At 36.5% G+C, this 16,403-nt stretch overlaps 1 protein-coding gene across 1 annotated transcript in view; it reads right to left on the reverse strand.

Annotated features, from left to right (window-relative positions):
* Window positions 1–16,403, reverse strand: part of LOC122725324 (prolyl endopeptidase) — a 140,417-nt gene that overhangs the window by 74,795 nt on the left and 49,219 nt on the right. The gene's annotated exons all lie outside the window — the stretch shown is intronic.

Below are 16,403 nucleotides of genomic sequence, written 5' to 3' on the forward strand. Positions count from 1 at the left end.
TGGGGTCAGGTGGCAATGAATGACTTACCGCCAAGAGCATTGTCGATGTGGTCATGACTAAAGATTTCAAATATATTCACTATAATCTATCTAAGGCCTCAGAGACAGGAAGATGTGGCTGAATTCACATGCTTCCTGTGACACACAATGGCTATGTGCCCCAAGGAACAGCTGTAGAGCTGTCCTTGATTTCCAATGGTAGAGGGGTGTTCCCTTACCAGGAGTTTCCTATTACCAATGAAATTATAGGTTCAATCCCAAACATCTCTAAAACTAGCACATTTCATCTATTAAATTTTCTTCAATAAACATTTAATATCCAAAGCTATACAAAGAAGTGTATGTAAGCACAAGTATATAAGAACAAGAACCATTCCACAGTAGATAAGATTCCTTTTCCAACTAATTCTAACTCTCAGGACTTGGTCATCATGCCTACTCCCCTCTTACCCTGTAATTCCTTAAATACTTGGAGGCTTCTTTCCCATGAACATCTTCTGTCTCTCTCACCTTTTCCCCCGGGTGAATACTCAGGGTAGGTATGTATGGTAAAAAATTTAACAAAAGGTTCTTCAGAAAAAGGAAAATGTATATAGGACACACTTTAAAGTTGAATTTGCATTATTAATATTTTCTCTATCATTTTCTTAGACAGCCAACAAAACAATAAATCAAGCCCTGACTTGTAGCATTTGCCAATTTCTGAGGTATAAATGTTTGCAATGGAAATTTAACAACCAGCTTACAAGCCAGTGAAAGTTAGCTCCAGCATGCCCATATTGGGGGTCTCTTCTTTGGAGATGGGTTCCAGCTACTTATGCTTCTGACTCATAGTATATCATTACCACATCCCCATGTGGGTACCTTCCCTGACCCACACCTGTATTTTTAGCTCCTTTATGTGTTTACTTCCTGCATGAAAATGTAAGCTTCTTGGGGGAAAGGACTGTTCTTTGTTTTACTATTTGTGTCCCCAGTACTTAGAACATAGTAAGCAGTGTCAAATGTTTGTCGAAATTCATAGTTTATAAATTTATAAGCAAAGCAATATAAATTGAAAAGAAAAATTCAAAATAAATTTATAAGAAAAAGAGTAATTCCCTAATTGATAAATGATATGAGGATCAGGCAGCTCTGAAGATAAGACATCCAGGTTATCTATAAGCCAAATGAAAATATGCTCCCAATCACTACTAATTAGAGAAATGCAAATTAGTGCAATTCTGAGTTTCTACCTCAAAAATATCAGAATAGCAAAGAAAAAAACAACAACAACAAATGTTGGACGGGTCTGGAGAAAAGAACACATTGATAGATCTGTGAGTAGGTAAAACCATTCTGGAAAGCAATTTGGTCTTAGTGTATATACAGAAAATTACTAAAGAGTACATAACCTTCGGGGAAGCTAGGTGCTACAGTGGATAAAGCACCAGCCCTGGATTCAGGAGGACCCGAGTTCAAATCTGGCCTCAGACACTTGATACTAGCTGTGTGATCCTGGCAAAGTCACTTAACCCTCATTGCCCCCCCCCCCCCAATAGGGAGTACATGCCCTTCGATCCAGCCATACCACTGCTTGGCAGGAAAAGGTCCTTTATGTACAAAAATATTTATAGCAGCTCTTTTTGGGGTGACAAAAAAATAGAAACTAAGAAGTTATTCAGCAATTAAGATTGAATAAGCTGTGGTATATGATGTGATGGTGAGAAAAATGATTATTTTTCTTATCAGATAATAACCAATTTTATATACAGGACCCAAAGATGCTCTCTTTTTTGTTTGGATATTCAAAGTCCAGTCTCCTCAAGTACATTTCTGACTTCACCCAAGAATTCACCCCACCAAGACCATTTTATATAAGTGAAATTTCTTTCTGTTATCCCTACCACCGTCCAAACTCATGTAGGACTAGGTGAAGATGGATTCTTTTGTATAGACAGGGCTTCTTAAACTTTTTCTACTTGTGATCCTTTTTAGTCAGAGAGAAATTTTATGTGACCCTAGAGTATATAGGTATATAAGTGACCCACAGTTTAAACAAGTTTTGGGATAGATGGCTGGAAATGGAATGCTAGAGAGTACTGAAAATATCAAGTCATTGTCAGACCTTCCTTATTAGAATAAGCCCCACCTCTCATTATCATTCTCATTAATTGTTAATCAATCAGATTTGATTTTCACCCATCAGGGACAACCCTTTCCCCAAAGGTATTTAACATTCAATGGCCCTCATACAGTGTCTTTTGGTTTCCAAGAAACTACTGACCTCAATGTAGTCATTTATCTAATAACCTAATTAATAAATTAATTATTAACTACCCCAAAACTATGTCTCTCAAACTTTTCAATTTTTCTCAATGGAGTACTACTGTGCTGTAAGAAATAAGGAAATAGGTGACCTTACCATAAACACAGAGGAAAGAAGAATAAGAACAATTATCCTTAAATCAATGTTTTAAAAATAAACAATTTTGAAGACTTTTAATATACTGATGAAGAAGAAAATGAGCAGAACCAGGAGGACAATGATATAAAGGCAATACTATAAAAAACAAAAAAACTTTGAAACCTGTAAGAACTATGGATCAACACAAATGGACCATTCATGCTTCCAGAGGGCTGATTATGAAATATACTATCTCTTACAGAAAGGTAATAGATATAGGGTACAAAGTAAGACATCTATTTTTCTGAGTATATCCAGTGAGGGAATTTGTTTTGTTTGGGGTAATGCAGATTCGTTACAAGAAATTGCTTTTCTCTCTCTTTTTCAAAGGGTAGGAGGTCCTGGAGAAGAGAAAATAAATTTCTGTTAAATTTTAAAATAGATAGGGTAAAGCTGCTACTGATATGACATATTGCACTTTCTGAAGAAGTTCCTGTATTATTAAATTTACTTTATTAAAGAGCCTTCTTATGAAGTGGGAGTAATCTGTAAATGTTTTAAGATAAAAACAAAATACACCAATAAAATTTAAACAAATACTTGCTGGTTTTTTACTTGCTAGGTAAGTGACCAAAGGTTGTAAATAGAGTTTTCAAATGAAGAAATTCATGCTGTTTAAACTATAAAAATGCTCAAAACCATTAACAATGATATGAAACAAGTGCAAGAACAAAAAAAAGAGCAAAAATATACACTCAACCCAATGGGCTGGTCACAGGGCAAGAGTGGTTGTAAGGAATGAGGCCTTTATTCAGAGATTACTTGTTGCAAAATGTCTCCCCCTCCCCCAGTTTTCTGCTTTCCTTGTCATTTTGTTTGTATGCTTTGTTTATGTAACAATTGTTAACCTTTTTAAATTTTACATAATAAATTTATTATTTACATTCTGTAATACTACTCTACATATTTGGTCCTAAATTCTTCCCCTATGCATGTTCGAACAGATAAACTACTCCATACTCTCCTAATTTGCTTGGGTTTCCCCCTTTTTGTATAAATCATATACTCATTTTGACCTTAACTTAGTATACAGTGTGATGATGTTTGGTCCTATACCTAGTTTATCTGCAATTATTTTCCAGTTTTTCCCAGCAGTTTTTGTTCCAAAAGCTTGGATCTCTCTGGGTTAATCATATAGTAGGTTATTATAGTCCTTTGCTACTGTGTCTTGTGTGCCTAATCTATTCACTGACCCACCACTCTATTTCTTAGCCAGCACGAGATTGTTTTTTGAGGATTTGGAACTCGAGAATTAACAACAACAAAAAACCCCCAACAAATGTCAAAAAATTGTTTTAGCATGTAATTGGGGAAAAATAAAACTATATCAAAAATAATAAGAGTGGTTATGAGGGACAACTGAGAGGCAGCCAAAGTGTTCCAGTGATGTGCTTAGGATAGAGGGAAAGCTGAAGGTAGGTCCCCCAGCAAGTCAGGTGGGCTCTTTGTGGCAAACTTATGGGAGGGCATGAGCCAGAATGCCATAGGATGGGGCAGGTATGGACGACATCAATGAAATCAGATCCACTGGAACACACACACAAGACACAAGAAATTTTCTTCACAATATATCTGAATACAGGTGCATTGAATTCTTCATTAAAAATATCAAAAAGGGCTGGAATTACTTCAAAAAAGGGACAGGATGCCAGGAATCCAGAAATAAAACTAGTTACTAATTTAACTGTCATAGTAAAAAAAAAAAACCCAACAGTATTAATTTCAGATAGTTAAAGTTTCTGAAGTTGATGAAGCAATTTTTTATTTATTTCCTCATTTATTTTTATTTATTTATTTATCTATCTATCTATTTTTGGTGGGGCAATGAGGGTTAAGTGATTTGTCCAGGGTCCCACAGCTTAGTAAGTGTCAAGTGTCTGAGACCAGATTTGAACTCAGGTTCTCCTGAATCCAGGGCCAGTGCTTTATCCACTGCACCACCTAGCTGCCCTCCTCATTTTGGGGTGGGGTGGGGGGGCAGGACAATGGGGGTTAAGTGACTTGCCCAGGGTCACAGAGGTAGTAAGTGTCAAGTGTCTGAGGCCAAATTTGAACTCAGGTACTCCTGAATCCAGGGCCGGTGCTTTATCCACTGTGCCACCTAGCTGCCCCCCATCTCATTTATTTTTAACAGCTTATTTTGATGTTAAGTTGGAGCAGGTCTCATTTCTTTTCTTTTCAAATTTTAGAAACTAAAACAAAGAGATCATTTATACCACAGACATTACAAAAACAAACACATCTGGGGCAGCTAGGGTGGCCACGTGGATAAAGCACTGGCCCTGGGCTCGGGAAGACCTGAGTTCAAATACGGTCTCAGACACTTGACACAAGCTGTGTGACCTTGGACAAGTCACTTAAACCTCATTGCCCTGCCCAAAAAAGGAAAAAAACCCATCACTTTTTAAAAACCTATCTTCAAACCCTGAGATTTAAAAAATAAAAACAAAACCCAACAACAACAACAACAAAAACACTTTTGTGTTTAATAACCTACTATATACACGTTTTAACTCCTGAATCTTTGGGGATTTTTTCCTACGTTCCAATCTCTGGCATTTATTTGCAACAGTTCACCATATATAAATGAATATCTGTGATTTGCATCCCAATGTGCAGTAGACTACATTTTGCTTGACCATCAGTACAATCCCCTAAGTAAAATAAGCTTGACAGAGCTTGCCTATACAAAATAACCATTTTGAAATAAACACTTTGAAACACAAAATCAAACATGCAGAAATCTTTCAGTTCAAAGCAATACACATTAAATAGCAGCATCTTTGCTTTCAGAAAATCGACTGTTTCCTTTTGAATGTTTTACTACAAGAAATGTCACCCATGTGAAAAGATGATTATAAATACAAAACATAGAAGGGGGAAAGAAAGTTTTCCACCATTCAAAATGTTATTGCAACTTTTAAAACCAAATGAAAAATTTTAGCGATGAAAGTGTAACTTGGCTTCTTTAGTTAATGAAGAGACTATGGAAAGACTATGCCAAGAATTTCTGGGTCATTTTTGGTAAGAGTAATTATTTAACTGACCAAACATTTAATTTCAGCAACGCAACAAGTTTTATGTACCATGCCACTTCTGGAATTTTCCAATAAGGAATTTCTATCAATACATACTTTTACATTTACTAAGTAATAATTACACTTGAGATACCAACTAACAACAATCTTCGTAGTTATTTCTTCAGTTAATTACACCAAAAATGATATAGCTCAAAAATGTGAAGGCACTCTGTAGGAAATGTAACTATTAGAAACTTTAGGAAAAGCATCTTCTATTTAGGATAAATGTTAGTAATAATAGCTAGCATTTCCATAGCTGTTTAAGGTTTACATAGCACTTTATATCTATTACCCACATTTGATCCTATGACTGATTACAACAATACTTCGAGGCAGACTATTATTATATGCATTTTAACAGATGAACGATCTGAGGCACAATGAAGACATCTGTCCAAAGTCACACAGCTATAAGGTCTAAGCAGAATTTGAACATAGGCCTTCGCGACTCTAAGTCCAGAGGTCTATCCATACACTACTTACCTGCCCCTATTATTGTAATATTTAAAATCAAAAGCAGGCAGCTGGTCCACATGTTGAGATGGCTAAAGAAGAACACATCCTAAAACAAACCTTTACTACACAAGGAAAACAAAGCAATACAAAAAGCTAATCTACCCGTGGAAAATTACCAAATAAATCAATGTACGATGGGAAAACAATCCAAACCACCTAAGTCTAGTTCTCAATATATTCTGGGTTAAGGGGTGAGAGATCATGTTAAAAAAAGGGGCTGTAGAAATTACAAGATATTTCTTTTAAACTAACAAGCAAAATTCTGACCCCACATTAAACTGTTTGTTAATGCTTGGCTTCTATCTCACCCCACAAAAGGATGGTCAGCTGGCTGATAATTGCTTATTTCCACTATGGCCAGTTTAGTCATAAAATGGGAAATTGACAGAATCTGGCCATCTTTTACACCAGGATAACAATGTGAGTTGCCATTAGATAGTGCCAAATCTATAGAAATAAGCAGAAAAAAAGCATTTGCTTATAAAGGAATTGTAAATACAAGTTTTCTATACCATGACATTTGCAGAGTGGTACAGTAAAATGTCAGTCTCTTTAAGTGTTCTTTTGACAAAGAGAACATTTGCTAACTTGAAACCTTTTTCTTTTCCTTTTTAAATCTTCTAATGCAACCTCCATGTGGCTCCTGCCTGAAATATGAATACTTCATTTTACTCCTCAGGTTGCATTTGTCCTCCTAAGAAGGGGTGTTTACAGTGACAAAGAAGGGAGGAAAAAAGATAGCTTAATTTCAGCATCCTCCAAGTTGTACTTTAATTCTAAGTATTCAATGTGTGCCCAGTGGGAGCTGTACAAAATGTATATGATAAAGGCATTGGCCCTTGTTCTACAAGAGCTCATTTTCTGTACAATGGATTAAAAATCATCTGAAGAAGAAAACCACCATTTAATAAAACAGTAATAAATCATCACACAAATGATGGTATCACATTTTATGATTAAATAGATCACTTACTGAAAATACAAATGCAATATGAGGTTTGTGGTCACTGTCTGTGGCCACAGTTTGCCCTCAACCCGGGCCTAATCTCTTATAAATGCATACTAAGATGGATCAGAAGGAATCTATCCACTAATTATAGAGAAATAACAAACTACAGGAAAACTGCCAAGGATCTCATGTAAGAAAAGCTCAAGTTCCAATGATGGCAGAGTCATTGAAATTGCTCTGCCCTCCTTGCTGTTGTTCAGTTGTGTCTAACTTGCCATGACCATCATGGACCATATGGTCATGGAGTTTTCTTGGCAAAGCTAGTGGAGTGGTTGGCATTTCCTCTCCAGTGTATTAAGGTTAAAGAGGGTAAGTTCAGGGTCCCCACAGATAGCAAGTGTCTGAGACTGTATTTGAACTCAAGTCTTCCTGACTCTAGGCCCAGAACTCGATCCACTAAACCACCTAGCTGCCTTCTTCCCCTCCTTAATGTTTATTAAAACTTTTTTTGACCATAGCAACCCAGGATGGGGGCAAAGTTTCTTTCACTTATACTATCTTCTGTGCTTCCAAAATGATGGCATTAAATAGCAGAAAAGGGGAAGAGGCTATAAAGAAACATGTTATTTTTAGACAGTCTACAAGTATTAGAACATAAGCTGACACTCTTGTGTGATCCTTGCTGAATGACCAAGAAATTAACATATGCCTGGAGGAACTGAATCACATTCATTAAACTATGTCAAAGTCAATCTTACCATACAGGAAATCATTAATAAAGCTACAGAAGCTAAACAGGACTACTCCCAGTAAAACAAATTAAAGAAGAGGGTTTCCTCACATCTCCAAGGGCAGTGAGGAACATCATCTAAAAAGAAATTTGGTAACCTTTCAATGAAGTGCTAGCAAAAACAAAGTGGGTAAAAAAAATGCATATTCCCAGAATATCACATAAAACTAGATGAGTAGCCCAGTGAGTTAGTTCATACATTTACCTACCTACCCACCCACCCATTTTCTTTCTTCTTTTCTCTTTCTTTTCTTTCCTTTCTTCCATCCATCCATTCATTCATCCATCCATCCATCCATCCATCCATCCATCCATCCATCCATCCATCCATCCATCCATCCATCCATCCATCCATCCATCCATAAGTTGAGCCCAAATCCAAGCAGAGGAAATGGGACTGGATTGCATCTGAGAAACCATACAGCAACTTTAATAATGCCAACCAATTGAATACTGCAAAGGGCTTTTAGATCTATGTTAAAGATGGGAAACAAGGAACTTAACCAGTAACTTAGTGATGTTTTTCTCTAGATTCCCAAAAGCTTCTTTTCCGTTTCTCACCTTCACTAGGACACCTAGTATAGACCTTCAGGTTTATTCAGAACAGGACAAGTTTTTTCCTTTGATCCCATCTTACCACCCCAAAAGGAGAGCTACCTTGAGTCAGAAAGAAGACCTGGGTGCAAATCTAACCATTGTGAGAGCGGGCAAGTCACTTAACTCCTCACTGTCCCAAACAACTTTCTATGATTACACATTGTTGAACAGCTGCTGATCTGCATTGTGTAGGGAGTTTTACTATTATATAAAATAAATCTCATTAGAATTTTAAAGAACCTCAAAATCATGCAAATAGCTATCCTTTCAACTTCTCCAGAAGACCTTTTTGAAACATAGTGTCAACTTAATTATGGATGTATAAAGATGTTGTCAATTGTTATTAAGTATTTTATGGTACAAATGAACTTAACTCCCAAGTAAATTTAAATTCTTCACGTGTTCAGGAGAACGGGTTCGCCATGTCCCCAAAATTCTTTAATTAACAGTAAACTATTTATTAGTATCTCTAAGATTACCCTTCATTTGCACTGAATATATCCTTTATGTAGTCATTGCATGTTGTCTTCCCCATTACAATGTGAAAGCTCTTTAAGGGTAGGGCCCATGTTTTTTACTTTCTTTCTATCCCTAGCATTTAGCCCAAGCCATGTAAGTTACATAGTAGGGGCTTGATAAATTTTTTAACTGATTGACTCTCCAGGTTTATCCTCAGGCATGATACTCAATTTCAACTTTCTTATAGAAAAGCTCTAGTAGTACATGTTATTTATCCCAATTCCATGTAACTTTATGTATTCAAAAATGAAAAATAAACAAAAGCAGAGGAAGCCCTATATGAACTGATAGGGAGTGAAGTAACAATCAGGAAAAATAACTTACACAACAACCACAACAATGGAAATGGAAATCAACAACAACAAAACAATAGAAACCGAATGCTATGAAATATGATCAAGTGTGGTCCCAAAGAAGATATATGAAGATGTAACTTCCCTCCTTCTTTGCAGAGGAGGGAGACTATGGCTATAATGTCAGACTTGGGTGATGCATTGATTAGTTTGCTGAGTTGTTCTCATCCTCCACCTCCTTTTTATTCTTTGTTATTAGGGATGGCTCTTTGGGAGACATAGAAAGGATATATTGGGAAATACAGGTGATATAAAAACAAAAGAGCAATTAAAATAAAATACAATTCACATATTCAATAAAGTATAGCATTTATGCCATGAAACAGATGAATGCATAGAAATAAAAAAATCTAGGTAAATAATTATCCAAAAGGGTACAGAATGAATTAATTTCAGCTAATCCACAGGCAGAAACACTAACAATTATTGAAAACAAGCACAGCTGGCTCCTCTATAGCTGAAATAATAAAATGACATACTTGTCTGGTGCCTTTAATGACACCCTTATCTTGTCACTGAAGATTTTAGAGAACAGAATCAAGAAGCTCACATACAAAAACAGAGAACAGGAATTTGTGACAAGATAATAAAATTCTAGGTGGCAAATAAAGGACAGGGCTAATTTTAATTAATTTGCAGTAAAAAAGGACAGAAACTGCTCTTGATTCAAAATTACTGTAAAAAATTAGTGAGTAGACTGTAAATGTTAAATCTTATAGGGGGTTATATGGAAATCATGCTTTACAAAGTGAAACTCTGACAACAGTTTTTCTTTTGTAATTTGAAAATTCTTTTAAAAATGAAAATAATTACCATCTGGCCTCAACTGGGCCTTCTCAGCTGAAAGGCAATTCTTGACTCATTATCATATCTATGACACACTTCTTTGAGGCTGATCTAAAACTCCTTTCTCCTCAGAGGCCTAACTATACCCTCGGTCACCTTCAGTTGTACAATGATGGGTTTGGACTAAATAATCTTTAAAGTTCCTTCCCAGCTCTAAATTCTATGATTCCAAGACTAGCTTTAAAAGCTTAATAAAAATTAAATGGTGAAAATGTGGAGGGAAGTAGCCAGTGTGGGACAGGAGAAAAAAAAGACTTAAGATCTGGAGTTGAAGGCCTGGGTTCAGATCCCAGCTCTGCCAGTTGCTACCTTAGGCAAGGCCTTTAATCTCTCTGAGTCAGTTTCCCCATATGCAAAATGAGGGGCTATGCCAGTCCAATTCACGGTACGTGGAGAGGAATAATATATATTAAGCTGGAAGGGCAGGATAGAAATAGACTATGTAGAGCCCTCAATTCTGAAAAAGAATTGAACTTTTATCAATTACGCAAGAAGGAGCTACTGAAGATTTCTGAATACCCCACTAGTTCTTCAAGCAATGGTGGGATCACCACTTGTTGGAAATGTTGTACAGGGGATGCTTAGGTGAAGGCTAGAAGAGATGGCCCCTGAGGTCTCTTCTAACTCCATGCCACTCAATTTATGAATCTCAGCAACATGGTCAAATGTAATCATTAATGTTATTCAATATAATGTCACTTGGACCTTTTCCTCTTTTCTATTCACACACCTTTAAATGACACTTTCCTTAAAATGGACATTTTAAATTAATTAATTAATTTAAAAATTTTCCTTAAAATGGAAGAAGCACTAGACTTAGGAGTCAGGAGGCCTCAAGTCAAATCCAAGCTCAACCATTTGAATAGTGGTTTCCTTTGGGAAAAATTACTTGATCAACTTTCTTTACCTGGAAAATAGGGATAATAAGAATTTCTACTAGCCTTCCTCACAGGGCTGTTGTTACAAAGAGCAGATTAGTTCTGGTATTCATTAGTTCTCATTTAGACTAATATAATAGTTCCTGAACGGTTCTACTTGTTTTCCCCTTCCTCAGCTACCCTTTACATAACTACCAAAACAAATCTTCCCAATGCACAGATATTATGAGGTCACATTACCTGGCTCAAAAACCTTTAATGAACACAAAATACCAATTTCTTAGGATGGCATTCTAGTCCCACTGCAAACTACCTTCAACATACCCTGCTAACCTTGTTTCACACTATTCTCTGTTCACTCATCCAAACTGGACTGTTAATTGTTCTCTAATCTTGTCCAGCTATGCACTTACACAGGCTAACCCCTATTCTTGGACCAGATTCCTTCCACGACTTTTATTCTTAAAATTCTTTTATTCTTAAAATTCTTTTCTTCCTTTAAGGCCCAATGTAGGTGGTACATGATCCAGGAAGCCTTTCTTAATCAAGTAGGAAAGGGATGCTCTTTACCTGGATCTGTCTCCCTTCTTCAACCTTTCCTACACACTTGTTACATTCTAATGCCTGTTGTTAGGGTACCATCTTAAACCCTCTTAGAATGCCATCTCCTTCAGAATTTTTCAATTGTGTATCCCCAGGGTCTAACAGATAGTGTACAGACAGAGGCTCTGGTACTTACCAGGTGATTAAAATGATATTATGAGGGAATTAAATCAAATTTATAAGAATCCAAGTCATTCCCCACATGAGAAATGGTCAAAGGATATGGAACAGGGCAGTTTTCTGATGAAGAAACCAAAGCTATCTATTCCCAATATGAAAAAAATGCTCTAAATCTCTAATGATTAGAGAGATGCAAATAAAACAACTCTGAGGTACCACCTACACCTATCCGATTGGCTAAAAATGACAAAAAAGGAAGATAAGTAAATGTTGGAGAAGCTGTGGGAAAATTCGAACACTAATGCATTGTTGTGGACTGTGAGCTGATCCAACCATTCTGGAGAGCAATTTGGAATTATGGCCCAAAGGGCGATAAAGCTGTGCATACCCTTTGACCCAGCAATCCCACTTTTAGGTCTTTTGCCCAAAGAAATCATGGAAGGCGGAAAGGGACGCCACATGTACAAAAATATTTATAGCTGCTCTTTACGTGGGGTAGCAAGGAATTGGAAGTTGAGGGGGGGTGCCCATCAATTGGGGAATGGCTGGACAAGTTTGTGGTATATGAATACAATGGAATTACTATTGTGCTGTAAGAAATGATGAGCAGGAAGAGTTCAGAGAAACCTGGAGGGTCTTACGTGAGCTGATGATGAGTGAGATGGAGCAGAACCAGAAGAACATTGTACACAGTATCATCAACATTGAGTGTGGACCTACTGTGATGGACCTTATTCTTCTCACCAATGCACTGGTACAGAAGAGATCCAGGGAATACTCATGATAGAAGAGGATCTCGCAAATCCAAGAAAAAAAAAAAGAAAGAAAGAACTGTGGAGTATAGATGCTGATTTGAACCATATTATTTATTTTGTTTTGGGTGCGGTTGGTTTTTTTTTCTATTTTTGAGGTTTTGCATCACTGCTCTGATTCTTTTCTCTTGTAACAGGATTAATGCAGAATTAGGATTATGTTATTATGTGTATATATATGTGTGTGTGTATATATATATATATGTATAGATATAGAGATATAACCTATATCAGATTACCTGCTGTCTAGGGGAGGGGGGAGGGAGGGGAGGGAGGGGAGGGAGGGAGAAAAATCTGAAATTGTAAAGCATGTATAAACAAAAGTTGAGAACTATCTTTACATGCAACGGAAAAAAATAAAATATCTCATAAAAAGAAAAAAAATGATATTATGACAACACAATCCTATATATAGTGGTTTAAGGTTTACAAGGTGCTTTCTTCATAAAAAATATCTGTTGTAGTATAAGTTTTATTTCCATTTTACAGGGGGAAAAAACTGAATGAAGCTTTGAGAATTTAAAATGACTCATCCTTGGTCACATAGTTACTAAAAGTGTCAAACTGGACTTAAAACCAGGTTTTCTGGCTACAAGACTAAAAGTTCTTTCTGATACACCATGCTACAACTCTAATAAGGCTAAAGCTTTCATCTAGCATTCTTTATTTACTGAATTGAATTGTTTAGGTAGTAGATCCTTTCATAACACCAATCAAAAGAGAAGGGAAAAGGCAGTTAATTTTCTTGAAATATTTTGGATCTGGAAGAACATACTCATTGTATAGCTAGGATACAAATCCTCTTCTGACTACATTATGAGATATTTATATCAAAGAACAATTTGGAAGCTCCAAGCTCAAGGCTAAACAGATACAATATTTGCCCTTGAAGAACACAGAACTTAAAACAGACAACACTGATCCAACTAACCTAAAAAAAAGGGGGGCCAAGAAAAAGGTACAAATCCAGAGACTACTAAGTGTCTAAACAAATGTATAATTTATATATATTTTTGTCAGTTAAGTGATCGATATTTGTAAATGTTGTACAATATTTCTTCCTTATATTTTTCTGTAACCTAGAGGAAAATGAAGTAGATAGAAAATGTGACATGAGGAAAATGAATATTACTTTTTATATAACTACTAATGATGATTAACAATTATAGATACCAAATAAATGGTTTATTTAAGGATTATTTTTCTCATTCTGAGTAACATAACAGACTCCCTGTGAGGACCAGATTATAAATAAGTCTTAGCACCAACTTGGCCTTTATCTTTAAAGGCAACAACAAGCATTTAGTTACTCCTTATAAAAAATGAGGACTTGTCTGTGCCCTTATGAAGGGAATCCCATGACTAGCAAAAGTGTTAAATACTCACTAGTAGCACTTAATGAAACCATCTATTCTTTATTTGGTTTCACATTACAAAACAAAGGTGATTTACCAAGCATTTCTGAAAAAATGAATATGGAATACAAGAACTGTCTCTTAGCAACAGGAATTGCAATGAGTCACCAAAAATCAGAAAAGGTACAAATTTCAACAATGCACAGGAAGGTTTTGACTGTGCTGCATTCTGCATGTTCACTGACTCCTATAACAACCTATTCTTTCCACTCCTGATAAGGATGATTAAAAACAAAACAAAACCCTGTAGCTTACTGAGCAAATGAAAGAAAGTGAAATAAGCAAATCTGAGTAAAGAGGAAGAGTCACTTTTTTTTAGTTTATTTCCCTCCCAGGGAGATTTTTATGAATAGTGTTGAGTAAATTCCTGACTTTACAATCATTTATCTGGGAAATCCAGCAGTTCTTACCACTCCATTTAAGCTACCTCAATACATTCAAAAATGAAACACATAGTGTTTTCTTATATTAAGTAACTATTTTTCAATAATGATTCTGTACCTCATCACCTAGAGGAAGCTAAGTGGCACAGTGCTAGACTTGGGAGTCAGCAAGATTTGAGTTCAAATCCTACTTAGCTTAGTGACTCTGGTTAAGTTATTTAACCTGTCAATCTGTTTCCTCATCTGAAAAATGAGGAAAACAGGATCTACCTCAAAGGACCATTGTGAGGAACAAATGAAATAACACATATAAAGTGCTTTGAAAATCTTAAAGCACTTTATGTATATGTGTACTATTATATATCATCATCATTATTATAGTATTATTATTTAATTAAATCTCTATGTAAAACCAGTATTGATTCTAATACTATATTTGTCTGGTTTAGGGCTTTCTTGTCAAGACAACTTCTGGCTATCTGAAAACAAAGTATAGTCATTCAAAATATTAACTTCCTACTAAGCAATAACATATATAAGATTTTTAAGATAATGATTCTACAAGTAAAATGCTTGCCACTATTTTAAATTACATTTCCACAGATGATATTAAAGAACAAGCTTTCTTAAATCAAGTTCCTGGTAATAGAATCATAAAATCTTCATTTTGGAAGGTACATTAGAGATAGTTGAGCCTAATTTCTTGCATAATATAGTCCCCTTTCACACAAATTAAGTTTAGAGGAGGAAAAGACCTCCAGAGAACATTTACTTCAAGAGCCTGTCTTACATATCTGACAAATTCAGCCTTTGACTAAAGACCCCCAAGCCAGAAAGAGTCTACTATTTCTCCATGCAGCTCATTGCACAGGGTGTCTTAAAAGTCTTAGTGCAGGTGCAGAGCCAAGATGTCAAAAGAAAGGCTGTGACTTTTGGAGCTCCCCACACCATCTATCCACATACCTCCAAACAATGTCGTAAGACAATTCCTGGAGCTGCAGAACCCACAAAATAACAGAGTGAGCTCATTTTACAGACAAAGACAGCTTAAAAGGGTGGCAGGGAAAGTCTGCTGTACCAGAGTGAGAAAGGAGCACAGTGTGTGGCAAAGATCCCACCCCAGGCAGGCCATGCCTCCAGAGCCTCAGAATCATCAGTGTCAGCTAAAACTTTGGAAACTCAGTTCATGGACTGGTGAGGAAGTCCAGAAGTTGGCCGGGGGTGGGGGGTGGGGGTGGGAAATAGTATGGGTCTCTGATGGAGCAGAGGCAGAGCACTGCTGTGTTACTCAGAAAGTGGACTTGAGTGGCAGTGGCCCTGTGGGGGAGGGGCACAGGCACGCTAAGCTTGTGACCACAGAGAAGCAGATTTCAATCATGTGTTAAAGAGCAAGCAGGCCCATGGTTACTTACAGGCCAGGCAGGTTGAGAAGAGCCTCTCCTCAAATCATACCGCATGGGACCCCCTGAAGCTTGGGACTGTGTATTCTGGAAGCAGTGCTCCACTTTAAGAAGGAGTTAAAAGCTAAGAAATAGGTGGGCAAGGTGGGCAGGCAGAAAAAGGAGAAGACCATCAAAAGTTTCTTTGGTGACAAGGTAGATCAAAATATATCCTCAGAAGAAGATAAAGTCAAAGCTACTACATCCAAAGCTTCTAAGAAAAATATGAATTGGTCTTGGGCCATGGAGCGCTCAAAAGGGACTTTGAAGATAAAGTAAGAGAGGTAGAAGAAAAAATGTAAAGAGAAATGAGAGTGATGCAAGAGGGTCATGAAAAATAACTGGAAAAGCGAAATTGGCCAAATGGAAAAGGACGTACGAAAGCTCTCTGAAGAAAATCATTGCTTAAGAATTAAGATAGAGCCAAAAAAAAAAAAAAGTCTTAGTGCATGCACTTTTATGCTTTAATCACTTCAGAAGTGCTACAGACTAACAAAAAAAAAATTTGAAAGGTTAAGTTAAAATTTTTAAATATTGTTAAGTTTCTTTTTAAGATTCAGCACACCTGGGACAGCTAGGTGGCACAGTGGATAAAGCACCAGCCCTGGATTCAGGTGGACCTGAGTTCAAATCGGGCCTCAGACACTTGACACTTAC

The sequence above is a fragment of the Dromiciops gliroides genome, chromosome 4 (assembly GCF_019393635.1).
Source record: "Dromiciops gliroides isolate mDroGli1 chromosome 4, mDroGli1.pri, whole genome shotgun sequence".
NCBI classification, from domain to species: Eukaryota; Metazoa; Chordata; class Mammalia; order Microbiotheria; family Microbiotheriidae; genus Dromiciops; species Dromiciops gliroides.